We start from the raw sequence: 24,245 nt of genomic DNA, 5'->3' as shown, positions 1-24,245 counted from the left end.
AGTATTCTGAGTAGGGCTCAGAATTAAAGCCTCATAGTGCCCAGGAGCTCCGCCAGCTTTTCTGCCGCCCTAGGCGGCAGAAGGTCCCACCCCAAAATGCTGCCCCCCCCCCAGAGGCGGCGGAAGGTCCCGCCGCCGAAATACCACCGCGGTCGCTGCCCCCCAAATTGTAGTGCCCTAAGCGACCGCCTAGGTCGCCTAATGGGTTGCGCCGGCCCTGGTAGTGCGAATGGATCATTGATTTCCTCTCTCTCAGCCAATCATGACAAATTCTATGAAGGCAGGTAGCATATAACCTGCCTCTTCTTTCCTGAAGGCAGATATGATGGAAGGAGCAGGGCTGGTTGCTAGTTTCTTCTAGGTACATGGGGAATGAGAGGAGACTGTTTGGACTATACTTCCAGGCTGAACGTCACATCAGCTAGTCAGGGTTACCAATAGGATTCACCCTATAATGCTAACTTGTGTTTAGCATTGTGTTAGTAAATATGTTGTAATACACTTTAATGACCCAGTGTAGAAAAGCCCACTAGTTAGGGGATGCCAGCAGTTTACAGAGATACATATTGCAAGTGTTTACCTTTATAGGAGAATTGTGGCGGGAGGAAGTAGCAGCCTGATAGTGAGTACAATGTTGAATGCATCTAAGTGAACATCACCTTGGTGAGAAGGCTGCCTGGTGTGATGATAAACCAGACCATGAGGGGAAACACCCTTTCCCCCCTCCCACAACATGCTGGAGAAGAGAAATTCCGTAACCACCTTGAATATCAAAGGATTAGATGTGATTTAAGTAGCTGTAGAGTGGGTGTTCTGGGACACAGAAGGAAAATGTGTTCATGTCTAATGCTGCGTAGTAAACCAGTGACTGGCTGAAGGACAGAGTAGAAGAGACTAGAAAAGGGAGTTCTCTCCAGGGAAATGTGAAGTATCTCTTATTCATAGTAACTTACTAAAGCTAAGATAAGTTTACCCTGCTGAGCTTTGCTCAGTATTCAAGCCAAGTATGTCATGCAGGCTGTTTGTTTTAATATGATTGTTTCTGTTTTCTTACGTCTAGGACTGCTCCTCTTTTGTCTTAGGGTATGTCTACACTACAGGATTAATCTGAATTTACAGAATTCGAATTTTGGAAACAGAGTGTATAAAGTCGAATGTATGCGGCCACACTAAGCATATTAATTCAGCGGTGTGCATCCATGTACTGGGGCTAGCGTCGATTTCCGGAGCGTTGCACTGTGGGTAGTTATCCCATAGCTATCCCCTAGTTCCCACAGTCTCCCCTGTCCATTGGAATTCTGGGTTGAGATCCCAGTGCCTGATGGGGCAAAAAACATTGTCGCAGGTGGTTCTGGGTACAGCCTCATCCCTCCCTCCCTCCCTCCATGAAAGCAACGGCAGACAACCATTTCGCGCCATTTTTCCTGGGTGAACACTGCAGACTCCATACCACGGCAAGTATGGAGCCCGCTCAGCTCAAGACAGCAGTCATGAACATTGTCAACACCTCACACGTTCTCGTGCAGTTTATGCTGAACCAGGACCAGAAAAACGAGGAGAAGAGGCGGCGGCAACGGCAGCGCAGCGACAAGAGTGAGGAGGACATGGACATGGACACAGAATTCTCTCAAACCGCGGGCCCCAGGGCTTTGGAGATCATGTTGTTAATGGGGCAGGTTCTATCCGTGGAATGCCGATTCTGGGCCCGGGAAGCAAACACAGACTGGTGGGACCGCATAATGTTGCAGGTGTGGGACAATTCCCAGTGGCTGCGAAACTTTCGCATGCGTAAGGGCACTTTCATGGAACTTTGTGACTTGCTTTCCCCTCCCCTGAAGCGCCTGAATACCAAGATAAGAGGAGCCCTCACAGTTGAGAAGCGAGAGGCGATAGCCCTGTGGAAGCTTGCAACGCCAGACAGCTACCGGTCAGTCAGGAATCAATTTGGAGTGGGCAAATCTACTGTGGGGGCTGCTGTGATGCAAGTAGCCAAAGCAATCACTGAGCTGCTGCTACGAAAGGTAATGACTGAGGGAAATGTGCAGGTCATAGTGGATGGCTTTGCTGCAATGGGATTCCCTAACTGTGGTGGGGCGATAGATGGAATCCATATCCCTATCTTGGCACTGGAGCACCAGGGTACCCTGTACACAAACCGCAAGGGGTACTTTTCAATGGTGCTGCAAGCACTTGTGGATCACAAGGGACGTTTCACCAACATCAACATGGGCTGGCCGGGAAGGGTTCATGACGCTCACATCTTCAGGAACACTAATCTGTTTAAACGGCTGCAGCAAGGGACTTACTTCCCGGACCAGAAAATAACTGTTGGGGATGTTGAAATGCCAATAGTTATTCTGAGGACCCAGCCTACCCCTTAATGCCATGGCTCATGAAGCCATACACAGGCAGCCTGGACAGGAGTCAGGAGCTGTTCAACTACAGGCTGAGCAAGTGCAGAATGGTGGTGGAATGTGCATTTGGCCGTTTAAAAGGTCGCTGGTGATGGTTATTGACTTGCTCTGACCTCAGCCAAACCAATATCCCCATTGTTATTGCTGCTTGCTGTGTGCTCCACAATCTCTGTGAAAGTAAGGGGGAGACCTTTATGGCGGGGTGGGAGGCTGAGGCAAATCGCCTGTCTGCTAATTACGCGCAGCCAGACACCAGGGCGATTAGAAGAGTACACCAGGAAGCGCTGCGCATCAGAGAAGCTTTGAAAACCAGTTTCATGACTGGCCAGGCTACAGGGTGAAATATCTGTTTGTTTCTCCTTCATGAAAACCCGCCCCCTTTATTGACTCATTTTCTGTAAGGAACCCACCCTCCCCCTTCCCCCAGCTTTCTTTCAAACCAAATAAAGTCACTATCATTTAAAAATCATTTATTCTTTATTAATAGATTAGAAAAAGATGGAGGGAACCCAGGTGGGATTTGGGAGGAGGATCGGTGGGAAGGAAAAGGCCACTAAAAAAAGGTTAAAAAAAATGACAGCCTTTTGCTTGGCTGTCTACTGGGGTGGAATGGGAAGGTGTACGGAGCCTCCCCCCGCGTTCTTACACGTCTGGGTGAGGAGGATACGGAATATGGGGAGGGGGGAGGAGGGTACAGGGGCTGTAGCGGCAGTCTGTTTTCCTGCAGCCGTTCCTGAAGCTCCACCAGACGCCGAAGCATGTCTGTTTGCTCACGCAGCAGCCCCAGCGTTGCATCCTGCCTCCTCTCATCTTCCTGCCGCCACCTCTCATCTCGAGCGTCTCTCCTGTCCTCACATTGGTCCCTCCTGTCCTCACATTCACTGGCTTCTTTCCTATACTTTGAAACCGTTTCCTTCCACTCATTCAGATGAGCTCTGTCACTGCAGCTGGATTCCATAATTTCTGAAAACATCTCATCTCGCGTTTTCTTTTTACGACGCCTTATCTGTGATAGCCTTCGGGATGGAGGAGGGAGGCTTGAGGAATTTGCAGCTGTAGGGAGGGGAAAAAAAAGAGAGAATTGTTTAAAAAGATACATTTTGCAGAACAATGCTTATACTCTTTCACGGTGACCAACACTATTCACATTACATAGCACATGTGATTTCTGTGCAAGGTTGCATTTTGCCTCTTAATGCTGAGTGCCTGTGGCTTTGCTGCTAGAGATCACAGGTCTGGGCAACAGAATTCGGCTTGCATGCGGCCATGGTAAGCCATTGTCTTACAGCTTTTGCGCCCTTCTTTCCCACATACCAAGCATAGCCTGTAGAGTGCTGCGGTTTTTCTGTTAACATTCAGCAGCAGCAGAAAACAAACTAACCACCCCACCCCACCCCCCGCCATGAATTCTCTGGGATGATTGCTGTACCCCTCCCCCCACCGCGTGGCTGGTATCAGGGAAGATCCCTGCAGGAGCCAAACTAACCACCCACCCCCCCTGCTGCCACCCCCCTCCCGCCATAAATTCTCTGGGATGATCACGGTACCCCTCCCCCCACCGCGTGGCTGGTAACAGGGAAGATCCCTGCTAGCCAAACACGAAAAGCTCAGGGCCAATTTCCCATCTGCGCTTGGCTAACTGCAGGGAAGGATTTATTTTCCGCCACAGGCAAACAGCCCAGTAGGAACGGCCACCTCTGTCCCCTTAATTAAGTTCCCGTATTTCAACCAGGTTACCATGAGTGATATCACTCTCCTGAGGATTACACAACAAGATAAAGAACGGATGTTGCTTGAATGCCAGCAAACACTGGGACCATACGCTGCCAGGCTTTGTCAGGCAATGATACCAGATTACTTGCTGCAAGCATGGCGTGGTCAAGTGTCCTACCATGGAGGACGGAATAAGGATGCACTGCCCAGAAACCTTGTGGCAAGGCTTTTGGAGTACCTCCAGGAGAGCTTCATGGAGATGTCCCTGGAGGATTTCCGCTCCATCCCCAGACACATTAACAGACTTTTCCAGTAGCTGAACTGACCGCGAATGCATCCCAAGTCCTCAGGGCAAAGCAATCATTAAAAACCGTTTGCTTTTAAAACAAGTTTTATATTTTAAAAGGTAAACTCACCTGAGGTCCCTTCCATGGTGTCAGGGTCTTGGATACTGGCTTGGGAGGGTTGGGAGGGTACTTCAGTCAGGGTGAGAAAAAGATCCTGGCTGTTGGGGAGAACGGAGTGCTGTGTGCTCTCTGCAAGCTCATCCTCCTCCTCCTCCTCCTCTCCCCCATCGGCAGAATCCTCAGGTGTAGCTGATGAGACTATCCCCGACCCGGAATCCACGATCACAGGTGGGGTAGTGGTGGCGGCCCCCCCTAGAATTGCATGCAGCTCGGCGTAGAAGCGGCATGTCCGCGGCTCTGACCCAGAGTGACCGTTTGCCTCCTTTGTTTTTTGATAGGCTTGTCTGAGCTCCTTGACTTTCACGTGGCACTGATCTGAGTCCCTATTGTGGCCTCTCTCCATCATGCCCTTAGAGATTTTTTCAAAAGTTTTGGCATTTCGTCTTTTAGAACGAAGTTCTGCAAGCACTGAATCCTCTCCCCATATAGCGATCAGATCCAGTACCTCCCGTACGGTCCATGCTAGTGCTCTTTTTCGATTATCGGCCTGCATGGTTACCTGTGCTGATGAGCTATCTGTGGTCACCTGTGCTCTCCACGCTGGGCAAACAGGAAATGAAATTCAAATGTTCGCGGGGCTTTTCCTGTCTACCTGGCCAGTGCATCCGAGTTTAGATTGCTGTCCAGAGCGGTCACAATGATGCACTGTGGGATCGCTCCCGGAGGCCAATACCATCAAATTGCGGCCACACTATCCCTAATTCGAAATGTTAAAATCGATTTTGGCGCTACTCTGCTCGTCGGGGTGGAGTACAGAAATCAATTTAAAGGGCCCTTTATTTCGAAATAAATAGCATCGTTGTGTGGACGGTTGCAGGGGTAAATTCGAATTAACGCTGATAAATCCAAATTAAAGTCGTAGTGTAGACCAGGCCTAAGGAATACATTCTGTTCTCACATCTGTGAAACCCACTAACTTCACTGGGCTAAAGCCTGTCAAATTATATATTCTTGATCACTCTTTTGCCTTAACAAGTCTGTCTGCAATAATTTAGCTCAAAACTCTCTTTCTGAGGAAATCATATATGAAGTACAAGGAATCTCATTGTCTTGATCAAAGAGAGATGTATCTGCATCTTGTGAACCAAAGTGTGAAAAACCGATTTTTACAACTGAGGTCTGCTGGTTTTGCTTGACTTGTTTTTGCTTAGACATCTGCATTGCACGTGGAGAAGGAGTCCTTTGTATTCTAAAAATCTGAGTGAATGTAGGACCTGTTTTTCAAAACTATATGCAAAATGTGTGACATTCCTCATCTTCACGTGTAATTTACCACACATATAAATAAGATCTATGTGCACATAAATGATAGGCTTTTAATCAGCTGATTTCACATAAATATGTGTTTTACTCACATGGTAGTGCTAATTAGATATGGAGTCATGTGCATTTTTACATGCAATTGTGCACACACTTTTGCATACAGTCCTAGTTTATGGATGGTTTGAAAAGCAGACCTCAGTGCTGGGATAAAAAGATTTAAAGAACTTGCTTGAACTAGGCATAGTATTGCTTGGTCTTCAATTACCACAGCAATACAATAAGTTCTTATACCTAAAGATAGATGTCAAATAGACTGGCAGGTTTTTCCACAAGAGTTCTGCCAATTTACTCTAGTCTTTACCTGCAGCACCTTTTTTCCAATCTTTGGCCTTTCTAGGGCAGAGGCTGCCAGTCACGTGGTGGTTTAGTGATGTACACAGTTGTGGACTAAGTTGAAACAGGAACATTAATGTTCACTTATTATAACCTACCAGTAAACTGGGATTTGAATTCAGGTCTCGTGTGTGTCAGGCTAATGCACTAATCTACTACTCTGTTCATCTGCTCCGTTAGTCTTCCTCTCTAGAAAGCTGTTAGAACTGTATAGCAAACAAAGTGCAGTCTTTTTACTGTTACTATTTTGATATATGCATTTAGGAGTTATCATGCAGTTCACTTCGCTAGGGCAGTATCATTCTACAGTGAACATACTGCTATGCACAGTAAGAAAAAGATGCTTTCATAGTCAGTGATAGACAAAATCATTCAAACGGTTTTGAAGTGAGTAACTAATTCTGTGCCTATGCATTCAGCTTTGCAGCCATTTACACTGTGCTAATTTAACTGATTTTACTTTTTAGTTGTAAGTTTTCTCCATTTAGGGGCACTAATGACAATGGATTTCATTAGCATATGTAATATAGAATGCAAATGTGTTTGTATGTGTGCATAATTTCTGGGGCAACTGAATGGTACAATAATTGGTATAATAAATGGAATGTATAGCCTCACCAATTTGTGTCCAACCCAGGTTGGTACCAAAATTAAAGCAGTGTCAACTGATGACTTTTCAGTGATCTGTATGAAACATGGTGGTGGCTTCAATTTGGTTGTTAGTGGATAGGTTTTTATAGCATATAGCTTATTTCCCCATCTGGTGCCCTTGCTGGCAGTCTTAGAAGAAAAGCCAAGCAATGAATGGTGTTTGGAGAACAAATTATCCTGTCATATCAGCAGTGCTCCTTCTAAACAGGGTTGAGCCTTATAGTGTCTTCCACACATGACACTGGAACTCTATGAATGGAATGTGTTTTTAAATCCACACTGGCCAGGTAAACTCTTTAAACTATATTAGCCATAGACTACCAAGATGAGTGAGAAGGAGATGAGATAAACTGACTCTCAGATCTCAGTGAAGCCAGGATACTGCTGTCACACATCTTTGTTTTACTTTACCTGAAACTCCAAAGATTTTGTTTTCTTTTAAGAAAGATTCAGCCTGCAAGAAGCATGCTGGGTTCTAGAGCCAATGAGTAAGGCTAGCTGTGCATTCTTGCTCTATATATTGAGTTAGGGATTATTCCGTGTATACTCCTGTAATTAAGACTTCGACCATGGGTATCTGGACCCTTTCCTTTCTTCCAGCTGTAATAAAAATCTCCTAATGTACTGGGTAAGAGTACAAGTGGGTAAGAACATACCAGGTGCTAGGTACCATTGAATTTAACATCTGTAATGCTTTAGTGCTGGCCTTTAATATTATGTGACACCAGGTACTCTACAAGGTGAAACTGGAAGAGTTCATTGATATTTTGAATGCTAAACGGTCATCAGACTTTGAATATGACTGTCATTCAGCAATATGACTCCACTGTTACAATGTGGTTGCAGTTCTTTAAAATCAAGGTACAGTACATTTCAGACAAAGAACTCTGTACAACTACTGTGATAAACTCTGATAAAAGTAACATACTACCTATGAAAAAGACAAAGGTTTATTTGATTTGTTTTGTGCATTGAGATAATTTTATAAGAAATGGTTATTAAAAACTGTTTGACAGCATTGCACAGCTTGTACATTGAAATGAACAGTATGTGGCTTGTATTTCAGAAGCTGGGACAACCCAAAAGCTCATTCCAGGTGAAATCAACAAAAGCTGAAAATCATAACTAGTTTGCTAGTCTGTATTTAATATTTCCTGCAACCTGCTGGAAACAGAAAATAAAGGAGCATGGAATTGCACTACCCTCTACAGGACATAGAGGGTAAATCAAAATGCACACAGTTTTATGACCATGAACTATCCATTTTCTAACAATATGGTAAAGCCTAAAGTTAGTTAAAACTCAATGGAAATTCACTTTATGTAAAGATTGCGGGATTTAGCCCAATATCTTTGTAGTGATGGCATAAGAGTTTTTAAAGAAATAAATAAATAGAACCAAAGGTATACATTGAAAATTGCTAAAGCAGTTTTTGGTGGATTTTAAGTAAAAACTTTTGTTTGTCAAAATAAACAAATAGCCAACTCATACTTACAGTAATAGGCACGGACTGAAGTCCGACAATCTGGGGAGAGGGGATCACTCAGCATGGGGGCTAAGCTACAGAGGCAGAGCCCTGGTTGGAGTGGGGTCTGTAGCCTAGGGGCCCAGGCTGCTATAGTCCAGTCCTGCCTTGAACAGCATTTGCAGAGTTTAGCTGGTGGATACAGAAATAGCACTAGCTGGGCTGCTACCAAAAATCAGTATTGAGAGACCTCAGAGAGCAATTCTCAAGGCTGCCTCTTAAAGGGAAAGTTCCCCTCCAGACTTATGGAGACTGCTGGGAGTGAGACCAGGTGATGGAAGTATAATCTTTAATGGTGGGACTCTCAGCCATCCTTAAAGGGGCAATAGATTTCAGCTGGTGATATCATTAACCCCTGGTGAGACCACAAAGGGTCAGAAGTGGATAAGCCCAGTGACACAAGATTGGTGCTCAGAAAGGTTGTGGCTAACAGGGTCTACTGCAGGAGAGCTTCCAAAAGCACAGATTCATGGTGCTATCAGAAATAGCTGTCAAAGGAGAACCCCAGTTGGAAGCAGACATCACCAGAATACCAGATGTCCTCTTAAATTTGGCCTGTAAGGCCAGAAACACACATGCATATGTGTACTCACACTTACAGGTGATTAGGCTTTGATAAGTAGTAGGCGTCAGAAGTGATAGTTCATATACTTGACAGGAAACTATGCTGTTAGGGGTGAACAACTGATACAAGCTGTGTAGCTTAAACTTTCTAATGGGAAGATGTTGGTTAGCAATAGATAATGGGATTTTCCTGGCTGTTCAGACAGTCACCATTCCAAGTTCACCCATCTCTCAGCTGGAAAAAACATACAAACTGGGGAGGCTATAGGGATAGGTATATGGGGCTGGAGGAGGAAAGGAAATTTATACTTGCACTGAATGATGATGTTGGCTGTGCTTCATCTTTATAATCTTGTAGAATTCCATAAATATTTGGAGCATCATCCATCTATGTTTGTTGCAATTGCTGTGTCCATATACAGCACTTGTAACTGTCAATTACAGGATGAGTTGCCTAAACGTCTACCATATGGCAAGATGTGACTGTTTCAGAATTTCTTGTTTGTACAGATTAGCTTTATCTTATTTTGTCCAAACTGTTTCTTTCTCAGTCCCAGTTGCCACATTTGATTGATAAAACAATAGCTTGTAGAGGTTTACTGAGGAGAACTGCACTACTGTGTCATAAAAGCTCTCAGCCTTATTGGCATTTCTGAGGCAATCTTGTTCACACCAGAGCATATTTACAGAATGATGTGCGGCAGTGAGAGGACAGCTATCATCTGTTGGAGCCTCTTGTAATGATCCTACAGAATAGGTGGAAGTGTCAGCAGGGTGTTCTAGTCTGAAAGGGAATCCTGCTTGTCACAGCAGCTGACTGTGTGCTCCTACACTTTCCAGATTAATGAATGTTTGTGTAGGTGACTATTGTACCCTGCCATATTGTGTTGACTAAATGCAAACCTCTTTTAGCAAATACAAAGAAAAGGAGAGCATGGTGTTCTGTCCAGTCTTCTCTCAGCTGTTTCAAGACATTTTCCCTGAGCTTCTCTCTGAATAAACTCAGACTGCAGTCCATTTGAAAAAAATGTGTATGAATATATTGGTCATGAATGGTGCTAGGCTGGCAGTCCCGGGGAATTAAGTCTTCCATTTATTCGCAGATCAGTACAGCATAGGCTATGACAAATTAAAGTTTCTCGGTACTGTTTCTCCTGCTGGACCATTTCTGGAGGTCAAAATAATTCAGTCCCAATGCCCCTCAGTCTTTGGTCTCTCTGCTGAGACTGCCAAGAAAGGTACCAACTAAAACCGAATGTGGAGGTATTGGCTTTCATTTTGTAGATACTCGGCCATTGGTAAGTGGACTAAGAACTCCACATAAGCCATCAAACAGCAATCAGATAGTACCAGTGTTTTGCCATCCACCCATTTAGGCTGAATATGAACACATGTCCTAGGGATGTTGGCCTCCTTTGCAAGTTAGACATGTCTATGTTTAAGCAGTGCATACAAATCAATAAGACACTAAATCAGTATAATCAAAAATGTGTTTCTTACCCATGTTTACTTGATATAGATGTACATTGTCTTTTGTAGCTTGAATTTCTGGGAGTGAATTGTTCATATGCAACTGAACCACTTTGGTGCTAGCACTGTTTTTATTTGGCATCAAGGAGAAGAAGAAGGTGCACTGACTGCTTAAGAACAGTCTCATAAGAGGTGTGGCAGGGCACCCCTTCTGCCTCGCCAGACTTAGTGCTCCCTCCTCTGATAGGGGCTGGGTCTGGAGTAAATCAGCCCCCCACTCTGGAGTGTGTCTGTCTTCCCTCTTCGGGGTTTGTTTCTCAGAGCCTTCCCAGTAGGCCTCAGGGCAGGACTGAGGAGTGCTCCTCTGCCAAACAAAGGGGAAAAGTCTATAACGCACTGAAACAAAAGGGGATTACATTTCCCTGGACCCTCACTGGGGCAGGTGTTGTCCTGTCACTGGCACCGGGGTGTCAGCCCTTCCCCTAAACAGGCACTGGGTTTTGGGTGTCTCCCCTATGGTGAGGAGTCTCTCAAACTGGAGAAAACCAATCTCCCTACTGCCTCTAGCCTTGCAGCATTTTGTCTCCCCCTCACCAGGAGAGAGATTTTAACAGGTTTCAGGTAGCCCTTAATTGGACTCAGGTGTCCCTAATTGACCTGAAGTAACCCCTTCCCAGCTTGTAGAAAAAAGGGCCTTTAGCATTCTAGGGCTAACATGCCTGTTTTCCCAAACCCTCCTTCAGCTGTCCGGCCTGACTTTGTTACAGAGGAAAAAGGTTACAAAATGTGTGAATGAAAGAAATTAATTTAATAATTTATCTCACTTTTCAACTCTGGCACTTTCTACTCCTATTCTTATCCTTGAATATTTTTGGGGGGCAGGAGGGAGAACAAGAAATGAAACAAAACAATTTTAAGCAGAGTTGTTAGTGCTACACAGATTCAAGATTGCCTGACACTTTTAATTATAAGACTTGGTTGTCAGTCACTTAAAACTTTACTAAACTGTAATCATTCAGGCTGAATTTTTCCATGCCCAGTGTCTGCCTCACACTGCCATTTTTAAAATATATATATAATTTAAGCTTCAGCTAAAATGGTTTGCCCATTCCCAAAAAGGATATTAGGCAAAAATGTTTTGCCAATCTGAGACGGTGAAGGAAAACTTTTATAACCTTTCATTGATGAGCTCAGGTGCTTTTGGAACAAAACCTTGAAACGCTGCAAAGTGGTTGGCCTTGTGTCAGGGGTGTGCCATTTGCTGTGAAAATTTCCCCCCAAATTTGGCTTCTAAAAGAACCCTTCAGTTGGCACATGCTCAGTAGAGATTTGTTAGACTTAGGCAGCAAAACTCGCTATGCCACCTGTGCTGAGCATACTCCATCCCAGGACTGCAGAGGCTGAGCAGGACTTGTTGCAACTGCTGCTCCAGGTTGCTGTGCTGCCAGACACCAGAATTGAGAGTGGGAAACTATCTGCCCTGTGGTCTCCAGATGCTGTGAAGAGGCAGTTTGGAGGATCTGAGCTTTAGAAAAGACAAGAGCTCAAACTATGGAGGGAGATAGCAGAGAGAGTAAATTGGGACAAAGAACCTGTGGGGAAGACTGGGACAGGGTGGGCAAGGACACTGAGGGTAGGTCTACACTTAAAATGCTGCAGCTATGCCACTGTATATATTTTTATTTTAATAAGGTTTTTGACACAGTCCCACATGACAGTCTCTTAAACTAGGGAAATGTGGTCTAAAAATTATTATAAGGTGGGTGCATAACTGGTTGAAAGACCATACTCAAAGAGTAGTCATCAATGGTTTGCTGTCAAAATGGGAAGGTGTATCTAGTGGGATCCCACAGGGGTTTGTTCTGGGTATGGTATTAGTCAATATTTTCATTAATAACTTGGATAATGGAGTGGGGAGTATGTTTATAAAATTTGACACCATGCAGGGAGAGGTTGCAAGAAGATTAGAGGACAGAATTCCTCCAATTCAAAATGATCTTGAAAAACTGGAGACTTTGGTCTTAATTCAAGATGATATTCAATAAAGACAAGTGCAAAATACTTCACTTAGGAAGGAAGGAAGGAAGGATTGTAATCCCAGTCACAGGAGGTTTTTAACAAAAGGTTAGACAAACTCCTGTCAGGGAAGTTCTAGGTTTACTTGGTCCTGCTTCAGTGCAGGGGGCTGGGCTTGTCGACTTCTTGAGGTCCCTTCCAACCCTACATTTCTATGATCACATACTTTTTTCCAGAGCACCCTGGATCCTTCAGTGCACGGGATCTATAGTTCTCACTTACTGAATAGCCATTCAATATTTTATTTTCTCCTGGTTCAGTGTGTGGCCTATGACCTTATTTACTGACCGTCATCCAAATCCTGCTCTGAAGACAGAATTAACAGCTTGTTCAGGGCTTCTTTTTAACGGTGCACATCTGTGTTATCTGTGTGCTCCACAAACATTAATTTATTTTCACAATACTCCTGCAAGATGAGGGGAAATAATTATCCACATTTGATTAGATTGGGAACTGAGGCACAGAGAGATGGTGTCCACTAATTTTGGGTGTCCAATTTGAGATCACTAAGATCTTTTTTTGGCGTACTTAGCATTATATACCACTTGCTGTGTTCAAAGTATAAATCCCATTAATGTCCGAGGCAGTTGTGAGTGCTCAGGACATCTTCAAATCCTACTGGAGGGTCTCAAGTAGGGCATCCAGAAAATGAACACACAATGACCACCGTTGTGTATTTGGTTGTCGTGGTAATAGAACCTTGTTGTTGCTATGGCAACTGAGTTAGATTATTAGGGGATAGGCCAGCCAGTTTTGGCTGGTTTTGGTTAGTTCAGTGCGTGGAAATAAATAGCTGCTTTTAAGGTTCACAGCACTCTGTGTCTCAAGTGATTTCTTCCTAAAAGTACTGCCCCCAAGGATGCAACAAAGTGGCGACGAGGATGGGATTCCTATGCTGCCCCAGCAACAGAAGGAAGTAGAAGTCAAGGTACCAAAAAAACCAAACCTTTTTGCTGTTGGAAGGGAGTGAGAACTGGCGTGTTTGCACTGACTGTGAAACCTGAAACTAAAACCATGGCTACACTTACAGGGCCACTGGCAGGGCCGGCTCTGGCTTTTTTGCCGTCCTCTGTTGAATATTTGGGACACATCATTGATTCTACAGGTCTTCATAAGGCCCCTGCAAAAGTTAAGGCTATTGTGGAGGCTCCCCCTCCTCAAAATGTTAGCCAGCTTCGCTCGTTTCTAGGTCTATTGAACTATTATGGGAAGTTCATCTCACAGTTAGCCACACTGCTGAAACCACTTCACGAACTCCTTGGGCAGAACAAGACCTGGAAGTGGACTGAAGCCTGTGATGTTGCATTTAACAAAGCTAAGGATGCAATGCTAAATTCTGAAGTTCTGACGCACTTTGATCCATCCTTACCTTTACAATTGGCCTGCAATGCCTCCCCTTACGGAGTGGGAGCAGTCGTGTCACACATTATGCCTTCGGGAGAAGAGAGACCTATTGTTTTTGCTTCATGCACTCTAAGCAAAGCAGAAACTAACTATGCCCAAATCGAACTGAGGCATTGGGAATTATTTTTGGAATTCGGAAGTTTCATCAGTACCTGTTTGGGCGGAAGTTTACTCTTCTCACAGACCATCGACCTCTGACTTCAATTTTTGGACCCCACACAGGCATTCCTCCATTAGCTGCTAGTCGTATGCAAGGTTGGGCATTGTTGTTTTCAGCGCACACGTATGAAATCAAATATCGGAAATCCACTCTGCACGGCAATGTGGATGGTCTCTGAAGGTTGCCTTTGCCAGTCAAACATCAGGATACTGCCCAAAAGGAAATCTTTCACTTTGAACAGGTAGAGAATACACCCATCATCGCTACTCAGATAAAGAGGGCAACTCGCATTGACCCAGTATTGTCTCAAGTTATGGACCTGGTGATGCATGGAAAATCTCGACGAACCTCTCCGGTCTGACCCAACCTTGTTACCTACATGTCCAGGAGGACGGAGTTATCGATCCAATCTGGTTGTTTGTTGTGGGGAAGATGTGTCATTGCCCCACCACCACTGAGATCACATGTTAGAACAGCTACATTCCGGTCATTGTGGAATAATGCACATGAAGGAAATTGCATGAAGCTATTTTTGGTGGCCTGGATTAGACAGTGCTATTGAAGAGAAGGCAAGAGGCTGTATGTCATGTCAGGGTGTCAGGAATGCACCTCAGTGGGCGCCCCTACTCCCATGGGACTGGCCTGAAAACCCGTGGCAACGTATTCACGTTGACTTTGCTGGCCCCCTTGAAGGAAGCATGTTCTTGGTGGTGGTAGATGCCAATTCTAAATGGTCAGAAATCTCTATAGTGCAGTCCACTACTGCAGAGAGTACTATCCAAAAACTACAAGGACTCTTTAATCGTTTCGGTCTGCCAGAACAACTTGTAAGCGACAACGGACTGCGTTCGTCTCTCAGGAGTTTCAAAATTTTATGAAGGTAAATGGGATACACCACATCACTTCAGCACCATATCATCCATCCACCAATGGATTAGCTGAAAGATTTGGTCAGACAATGAAACAATCTTTGAAATTGGCAAGGGGACAATTATCCATTCAAAAGCGTCTGGACACCTTCTTACTATGCTACAGAAACACACCTCATGCTACGACCAAGGCATCCCCGGCCTTTCTAATGATGGGACAACAGCTGTGCGCTTGCTTTGATCTGCTGAAACCTTCTGAACCCAGACAAATTGTGCAATGTCAGCAGCAATATCAAGTCATCAGGCGTGCACCCAGAGCAAAAGACCGAATGTTTAGCCTGGGACAGTCAGTTTTGACTCGGAATTATACTTCTGGAGTTAAATGGGTCCCTGCCACGGTCATCGCCCAACCAGGACCTGTTTCCTACACAGTCCGGACTGCAGAGAATCTGACCTGGCAGCGACATGTAGATCAGGTGTTGCCAGGTCATACCAGTCCTCAGGACATATCTTCAGTTGAGTTGTCTGACTTCACCTCTTCTGGCAAGACACCGAATCAAGAATCACCTGTTCCTGACTGTTATCCTCCATTACTGCCGATGGCTGAGATACCCCCTTGCCCGGAACGAGCTGATACCACCTCCTCACCCATTCGCGCTACAAACCCTGAGCCCGTTGTCAGGCCTGTGCCCAAGTTACTTTCGGGTGCAACAACACCAGAAGTTCGCTGTAATCCACCTAGAGACAGACCACCTCCTCAATGGCTGGATCTTTAGCTAGGGTGAACCCATGGTTATGGGACAAAATAATCCCCGGGGTTTAGCCAGGAATGTAGGCAGTCTACCCTCCTTCTCTAGTTTAGTGTTTGTTTTATTTAGGGGATGTTCTTATTAAGGGGGGAGGAATATGTTCTGTATTTGGTTGTCGTGGTAATAGCACCTTGTTGTTGCTATGGCAACTGAGTTAGCTTATTAGGGGATAGCCCAGCCAGTTTTGGCTGGTTTTGGTTAGTTCAGTGCATGGAAATAAATGGCTGCTTTTAAGGTTCACAGCTCTCTGTGTCTCAAGTGATTTCTTCCTAAAACTACTGCCCCCAAGGATATAACAACCACCAGTGAAAAATTTGGGTTAAGTGACTTGTCTAGCATCACATAGGAATTTTGTGGCAGAAACAGAGAGAGGATCAAGTTCTCCAGAGTGTCATTCAACTGTAACCATGAGATCGTCCTGTTACTTCATGAATGAGGCAAGGGATTTCAGGATGACACACCTTCCAACTCCTACATAGGCAGTGCATGCTTCGGCAGCACATATACTAAAATTGGAACGATACAGAGAAGATTAGCACGGCCCCTGTGAAAGGATGACACACAAATTCGTGAAGCATTCCATATTTTTGGAGGGGGGGGGGAGACCCGAGCCGCGCCGCGGGGACCGGGCCGGGCCAGAGCCGACCCAAGCCGCGGGGACCGGGCCGGGCCAGAGCCGCTGGGGCCTGCGGGAACAGGCCGCGCCTCCCTGGAGCCCTTCTCGTGCCCCCACCCCCACCCCCACCCCAGCTTACCTTGTGCTGCTGGCCCGCCCCTGCTTCTTTTGAGACTTCCCGCGAATCTCTGATTCGCGGGAAGCAGGGGAGGGGGCGAGGCGTTCAGGGGAGGGGAGGAGGGGCCGGGGAAGTGAGTTGGGGGCGGGGTTGATAGCTGCAGCGCGGGGCCCTCTTGGCGCAGGGCCCAATTCAGCCGAATCGGCTGAATCGGCCTAAAGCCGGCCCTGACTAGATGACCTCCTGAGGTCCCTTCCAACCCTGATATTCTATGATTCTAAGGCCAATCTTACTTAGGAAATGCCCAAACATTTGAATGCTAGACATTGCAACTTTAATATTTTGTGTGTAGCAACTTATATGACTTTACAGAATAATATTCTCCCAAGAACAATACTGTGTTTTTGTGGGTGTTCTCTCCTTCTCTATGCACCTACTACAGTGTTTTGTTGTTCATTTGTTACTTGTGATATTTAGGTTTTATGCCCACCATCGCAGTGGTTTTGGCTTTGTATGTCTGTAAAGTGCCATACACCCCTGTAGAGCTGCATTAATAACGATGGTAATAGTTAGTAATAAAGTAAACTTCTCTGGTTTACAGGCTCATATTATAATCCTCCTATGATCCACACAATTTCTGAATTAGTGAGGATCTTGCTGATTTGATATTATAAAACTGCAAAAAGCCTAGATTTGCTTTTTGCTTAGCATTTTCTACACAATTCTTTAAGCAAATACAAAATAAACTTTTTGCTAGCCAGTCTAATGCAACATATGATGCTATTCGAGACAGAAGTTCTAAAGCAACAATAGATGATACATGTAAAAGTAATGTAGGGAAGAGGATTGTACAGAAACATTTATTTATCCAGGCACTGAAATGTACAGTACTAGAGTATGGAAGTCACTCCTTTTGTGACACAGGTGTTACAATGGTGGCCAAGTTAAAAGTAGCAAGTTTGGGGGTGTAATATTCAGATTAGAAATACTGTGTGGCTCATACTATGTAAATGGGTCTTACCAAAATGGGGCCCTTCTTGCAAAAGACACATTACTTACTTATATACACTAAGGGTCTTATATAATTTCCACTATAATCAGTGGGAGATGTGCACACATCCAAAGGCAGAATTTAGCCACAAGATTTGCACCGAAATTAATTTACAAAGTGAAGCAAAAAAGGGAAGAATTAACTGTAAGCCCCATGCATCTTCTCTTACAAAGCTAGGTTTTCCATGTTACACTTGAACTTTAACCCTTTACCCTAAATGGCAGGAAGGAAATTGTTGACTAATGTCTACAATTCTGCTAACCCTGTGGTAATGAATTACTGTTAGCCTTTGTGCTCAGTTTGAGGCATAGTGGGCAAATCTCTTCCTTTATTTCAACTGGCCATGTCACTGCATAGCAGTACAAATACTGCATGAAGTCAGATTGCGATTTATCACCATGCCTTAACAAAAGTCCAAAGGTGTAACCCAGCTAGCAATCAATGACGTGCTGCAGGAAACAATATTTTATAGTTTAATAATAATAACCTGAAGCACAAATACTTGACTGAAATTCTTGTTGGCAGGACTCCTTCCAAAAAAACCATGGGAAATGTACTTCACTATGAAGCACGTTTCTCCTGATAAACAGTGAAAATTCTCAGTGGTGCCACTGAGATGGTCATAAATAGGCTAATATTACTTAAATAACAAAAAAGTCATTATGGAAAGCTGACATTGTTCTAGTTCTGATTTCCACTACTGTTGTTTACACTGACCAATTTCAAATCAGTCTGCATGGCCAGCTCTAGTTTGTATGGTAGCCCTATGTGCAGTAATGTGTGAGAGCCTATCCAACTCTCTCCTGCACTCCCACAGCCTCTCACTCTTAGGCTCTGATGACTGTCACCTCCTGCCTCATGGTGCCAAAACTCAACATTCAATCTAAAAATTAGCCGTGAGTTGGGCGGGGGGGGGTCAGAGGCATTGGATGCTGAGGGGAAAAAACAAGTTTTCATGGGTGTATGCAGACAGAGGCAGCCACCAAAAAAAACCCCAGTTAATCAGCCATCCCTATTCTCATATTTCCAGTTTAATTTCACCACTGGCAGAAAGTATAGTAACACACGGTATCATTACAGATACATACAGACAAAATTATCATATGTTAAGAGATGCTACTTGCAGCTTTGTAAACCTCTGATACAAGGGTGCCAAACTGAGTTAATGGTAAATGTAGCAATAGGAAAGTTACAGTACTCTGTACTTACAGTAAATTAGGGCAGTGTTAGCACAGTGTTTGAGAACTCCAAGGATGCAAGTTGCAAGGATGTTATTTTTTTGGAACAATAACTGTCTCCGGGCCAGAGGCAGAGCTGGTTGAAAATTTTCTGCCTAAAATGCTGGTTCAGTGGAATCAAAACATATTGTGGGAATGTATGGGTTCCATCAAAAATTTTGACAGAAATCAGGCAGGCTGAGCAGCCAGCCTATCTACCTGCCTGAGATACCCAGCTCCTTAACATTCCTCCCCTCCCACAGCAGACAGCTGGGTTGCTCAGCTCCCCTGCCCACCTGGCATGCTGTTGGGAAGCCAGGACTCCCAGGTTACTTGGGTCCCTGGCATCTCACCAGGTGGGCTCCCCAGGCTCTCCCTGGGCTGGCTGGCTTCCCAGGCACTCTCCTTGCAGTTATTCCTTATACATTCCTCTAGTTTTAAAAAAGGCAGTGAATAAATTGGGTAAAAAAATAGTAATTTTGCTGCAAATTTTGTAGCATACATAAGCATGAGTTTTTAATATAAAACAAAATTAAATTTTCCAAAAAAGAAAAAAAATAACATATTTGCAGTTGGGTATGCAGTGGATATGAAACTACTTTGGAGCTGAATAAATTTGCAGTGTGCACTGCTGTCGTTAATCCTAAGAATGTAACAAACAGTCGGTTCACACTAGCATACTATGTTCTAGGGGTGGCTGGTGCATCTTGCTTGCAGCTCTATCCTAAAATCCTGCAGATGCAAATTATTTTATCCTTCAGCATCTGTCAATTAACCTTTTTTTTTTTTTTTTTGGTCTCTGAATTTCATATTCATATTCTTTTAATTACTTTGAAAGCTATAGAATGGACGAGTGAGAGAATATAATCTAGGACAATGGGGTCAGTTTGCAGTATTATAAATATAACCTTTTGAAATTCAGAGCAGTCTATTCTCCTTTAGATGTGAGGGGGAACATCAGTTAGTGAGTCTTGTAGCTATGTAGTCTAGCTGTTAGAACACTGAACAGAGTGTTAAAAATGGGCTCTAGGCTTGTCAAAGCCTGGCTGTGAGACCTTGGACAAGTGACTTACGCTAGCAGTTTTAAAGGACCCTAATGGAGTTAGGCACCCAACTCATTTGTAAATCATGAGATTTGGGCACCTAGACCCAGATTTTAAGAGGTATTCAAGTGCCTAGAGATGCAGATAAGTGTCCTAGTGGGATTTTCAAACACACCTAGGCACTTAAGTCTGAGTTAAATGCCTAGGCACTCTTGAAAATTCTACTATGCACCTAAATACTTCTAAAAATGTAGCCTCTAGTTCCCATAAACTCCTTTGAAAATCCCTGCCTCTCTGCTTTTGTTTTCCTATTTCTAACATGGGAATAATAAAAATAACACTTACACACCTTTGTAGAGCCCTTTGGATAAAAAGCCCTATGTGAATGAAATGTGTCATTACTAAGCACAGAATGTAACAACACATCCCCATATTAGGGACCAAACTAAAAAATTCAAATCTAGATTTTTAAATAACCCCAAAGTCCAGGGCTGTTCACATTCATCTTTAATTTGTATGTATCTGTCACCCTTTTATTAACAAAAACAAGTGTTGAAGCATTTCTGTCTAAACCCCTTTGGAGGTTCTCTCTCTCTTGCAGGTTTGTAGCAGTGCTGTGGTGAGGACCCAAGCACACTGGAAAGGATATTCCTCACACGTGGTTAAGCTAGCTGGACATACCATAGACTGTGTTACTTCCTTTCTCATCAGGGCCTTCCGCAGTATAGTGTCCATCAGCCATGTGACTTTTTTTAACCTAGATTGATATTTTCTCTTGGACTTGCATAGTCCCTTTTATTGCTTATCTGTGCCAACAAAACAGAAATTGCATCTTTTCAAGTCCCTTTATCATACACAGCAAAGAAAGCGGTTCTGTGTGTCTGAGGTACTTATATGATCCTCATGACTAAGCACCTCATAATCTTCAATGTATTTACCTGACAGCTCCCTGTGAAGTAGGAAAGTAGTAGTATCCTCGTTTTATAGAGGAGGAACTGAAACACAGAAGCTAAATGAATTGCTCAAGGTCACACAGGAAATCTGTGGTGGACCAGAGAATTTAATGTGTGTCGCCAGAGTCCCAATCGAGCATCCTAACCACCATCATTCCTCCTTGTTTGAAAATACTAGGGCTTCATCACCGAGTGAAGCAATAGCAGCAGAAGAAGAATGCCATTGCTGAGGATGAAAGAGGAATGAAGGAGGAAAGGGATTCAATGTTTGTTCCTTTCCCTTCCAGCACAGTGCCACATGTTATATTTCAGCAGGTCAGATTGCCAGTGGATGGCAGATGTCATTTGCCCATTCATACTGCAATCAACTACTGTCCCAGTCTGAAAGGGCAAAACCTGATATTCCTTATGGTACCATTAATGTTGGTTATCATTTACTAACAGCGAGAGCTAGAGAGAGCCCTTCTTTCTAAGGTCTAGTGCTGTATTTCATAGCTGAACAACTTGTTCTTACTGAAGGCAGCACAGTCAATTTTTGAAATACTTCTTATAGAAACAAGAGCTAGCATTAGTGTCCTGTTACAGGTAGTAGAGATGGCTGTTCTAATCTCCTATATTACAGTCACTAAGTCTCCATGGAAATCAGGAGAAACTCCACTGAAGTCACAGTAGCTACACTTGTATAAAACCAATGTAAGTGAGATCAGAATCAGACCTACTTTTGTTTCCTATTCAAGGGACACAGTAGTGGAGCTATGAGACTCTCAGCAGTTTTGGTTCTTAGGGCGCTAAGGAGATGTTTTATGCATGGGTTTGCACCTCCTTTGAGTGAAACTCTTCTGCAGTTTCAGATTTTAGTCAATTTCCCCAGCGCTCATGAAGTGAATAAAGAAAAAATTCACCCAGTACCTGACTCCAGTTCAAGATTCACTCAAAATGTTTTTTAACTTTTTCATATTTGGGTCATGTTTTGAGCTTGAAATGACTCTTTCCTAGCTCCATTCTGGAGCCCTGTAGGGATAGCTTTGCATGTCTTTGACTCTTGCTCTTTCTCCATTGCTATTTATAATCATACAAGTAAGCCAGGACTAATCTCTAGTGCTAAAGAAAAAGGAAAAGCACCATCTTTCTAACTCCAGCTCTCTCTGTCTGTCATATGCACCAAACAGTTGAGCTGGCTGGCTATACAGGGGGAATAATTCCTCCCAAAGTTCCCCTACCTACTGCCAACAGCAAGCTATGCCTTAAAGGCACACTGAGCCCTAAATGATTTAGTCAGATAAAAGCTTAAAGTGTGTGCACCTACACACAGAGAAAAGCATGTTATAATTTACCATTTTTCTGTCCTCCTGTCTTTCTCTCTCGCTTTTATGGTGTGGAACAAAAACCAAGCAGTGAAATGGACTAAAATTTTAGAGATAGTAAGATTTGACTGGAATTAAAGTTTGGCCTTCTTTAAGACGTCCCTTTTTTTAAATACACACTGTACACATTGTCTCTTTGGGAAGAATCTCAGTGACTCATCAAATGTGACTAAATGAATGACTCTGTATAATCAGCATACTCACCAGAATAGGCTTCTGACAGATTAACAAAGTACATTTTTCTGCCCCTCCCACAAATTGTAGGCGTGTGTGGATTCATACAATATTTAATGGCAGGGGAAACCCAACAAACCAGTTCCACTACAAGGAAGAGATTGTAGTGTTCAAAGCACACTTAATAGTAAGGAAGAAATTTATTGTTAAATAAACTTTAATATAACTTTATATAAATAAACTTTAATATAACAGTTATAACTTAACTGTTTTTGGAAACTTCTGAGACTAGCTGTGAAGAACCAAATCAGTTGTTGTTCTTTCAGTACTGAATCAAGCTTCAGAAACCAAAATGCAGAAGAAAACTGCTATTTAAACAACTAAAAGACATAAATAGAAGTTCACTTCGCAAGATCACAAAATTTCAGGGAATCATGCCTTCAGTTACCTGACAGCAGCAAGCAAACAAACCAAAACTGACAATGAAACCTTGAAATGATCCGTCTGGACTCTTACTACACCTCTTACCCCAATATAATGCGATCCGATATAACACGAATTCGGATATAAAGCGGTAAAGCAGTGCTCCGGGGGGAGGGAGGCAGGGCTGCGCATTCCAGTGGATCAAAGCAAGTTCGATATAATGCGGTTTTACCTATAACGCGGTAAGATTTTTTGGCTCCCAAGGACAGCATTATATCGAGGTTAAGGTGTATTATGAAAAATCCTATGCTGAATGTAAAAAGAAAAACTAGTTCATGATGGTGGATTGACAATATTTATTAAGTCAGTATGAAATAAACTCAGTGTGTGTGGAGTGTTAAAACCTACTTCATATTTATAAATTAGTCAAGTCAATCATGTTTCACTTGAAAGTAAAAATAAGGATAAGAAGCTCCACATGTCATTAGTTATTTTAGATTGTGAAAACCATTGGTTGCATTCTTAGCTTACCTACTTCATCTTGGGTGTCTGTAGTTTTCTTCCAGCTATACTAGTATACTGACTTCCTGACCCTAACATAACTGTGAATGTTCTCATTATCCATATAAATATCTAATCATTTTTGGAATCCTGCTAAAGTTTTGGCCTCAATGATCCCTTGTGGCAATGAGTTCCATAGGCTAATACATTTCCCCCCACAATGCATTTCCTTTCATCAGTGTTTCTGAAACTTTTTTCTTTTAGAGATAGTCACCAGATCTGAAAACAGAGTATTTGCAGTGAAGATATATTGTTGAATTATATAATGGGGCTAGTACTATTTTCAGTGTTATTTTTATTTCATTCTTCATGCATCCTAACAGTTTGCTTGCTTGACTTCTGCTGCTTATTGAGTAAAGGTTTTCATTGGGCAGTCCACAATGACACCTAAATTTCTTTCCTCAGTGGTAACACTAAATTTAGAACCCTGCAATATGCATGAGTAGTTGAAATGATTCCTTACAAAGTGTACGATCTGGCAATTGTCAACAGTACATTTCTGATGTCATTAATAGAGAGTGGCCTAGTGTCCAGCACAATGGACTGGGACCCAGAGACCTGAGTTCTATTTCTGGCTCTGCCACTGGCCTACTGGATGATCTTGGGAAAGTCACTTCACCTCTCCATGCCTCAATTTCCCCATCTGTAACGTGGGGATAATGATACTGACCTCCTTTGTAAAACACTTTGATTTCTACTGAAGAAAAACTAAGAAGTATTTTTATCATGATACAAATTCAGCTCTGTTAGGTCCTTCTCATTCTCCTTGCAGTCTTCTGCAGTTCTGATTATCCCAAATAACTTAGTTTCATCTGCAGATTTGTCACTTGATTGTTCATGTTTGTTTTCCAATCACCAAAATGTACCTTGTACAACACCAGTTCTAGGAGGTAGAAAACTGGCTTAACCAGCCCGTTGAGGATTGTCCCAGCATAGGGGAATTCCCA

At 43.4% G+C, this 24,245-nt stretch overlaps 1 non-coding gene across 1 annotated transcript; it reads left to right on the top strand.

The window, feature by feature from the left end:
- The first annotated feature begins 16,260 nt into the window (after nt 1–16,260).
- On the top strand, nt 16,261–16,367 carry LOC117879687. The gene has a single exon (XR_004646344.1). It is a non-coding gene; the product is annotated as a U6 spliceosomal RNA (small nuclear RNA).
- Nucleotides 16,368–24,245: the final 7,878 nt, after the last annotated feature.

Source organism: Trachemys scripta, chromosome 6, assembly GCF_013100865.1.
Source record: "Trachemys scripta elegans isolate TJP31775 chromosome 6, CAS_Tse_1.0, whole genome shotgun sequence".
Taxonomy (NCBI): Eukaryota; Metazoa; Chordata; order Testudines; family Emydidae; genus Trachemys; species Trachemys scripta.
The sequence above is the reverse complement of the archived record's forward strand: the minus strand, read 5'-3'. Positions and strand labels throughout refer to the sequence as shown.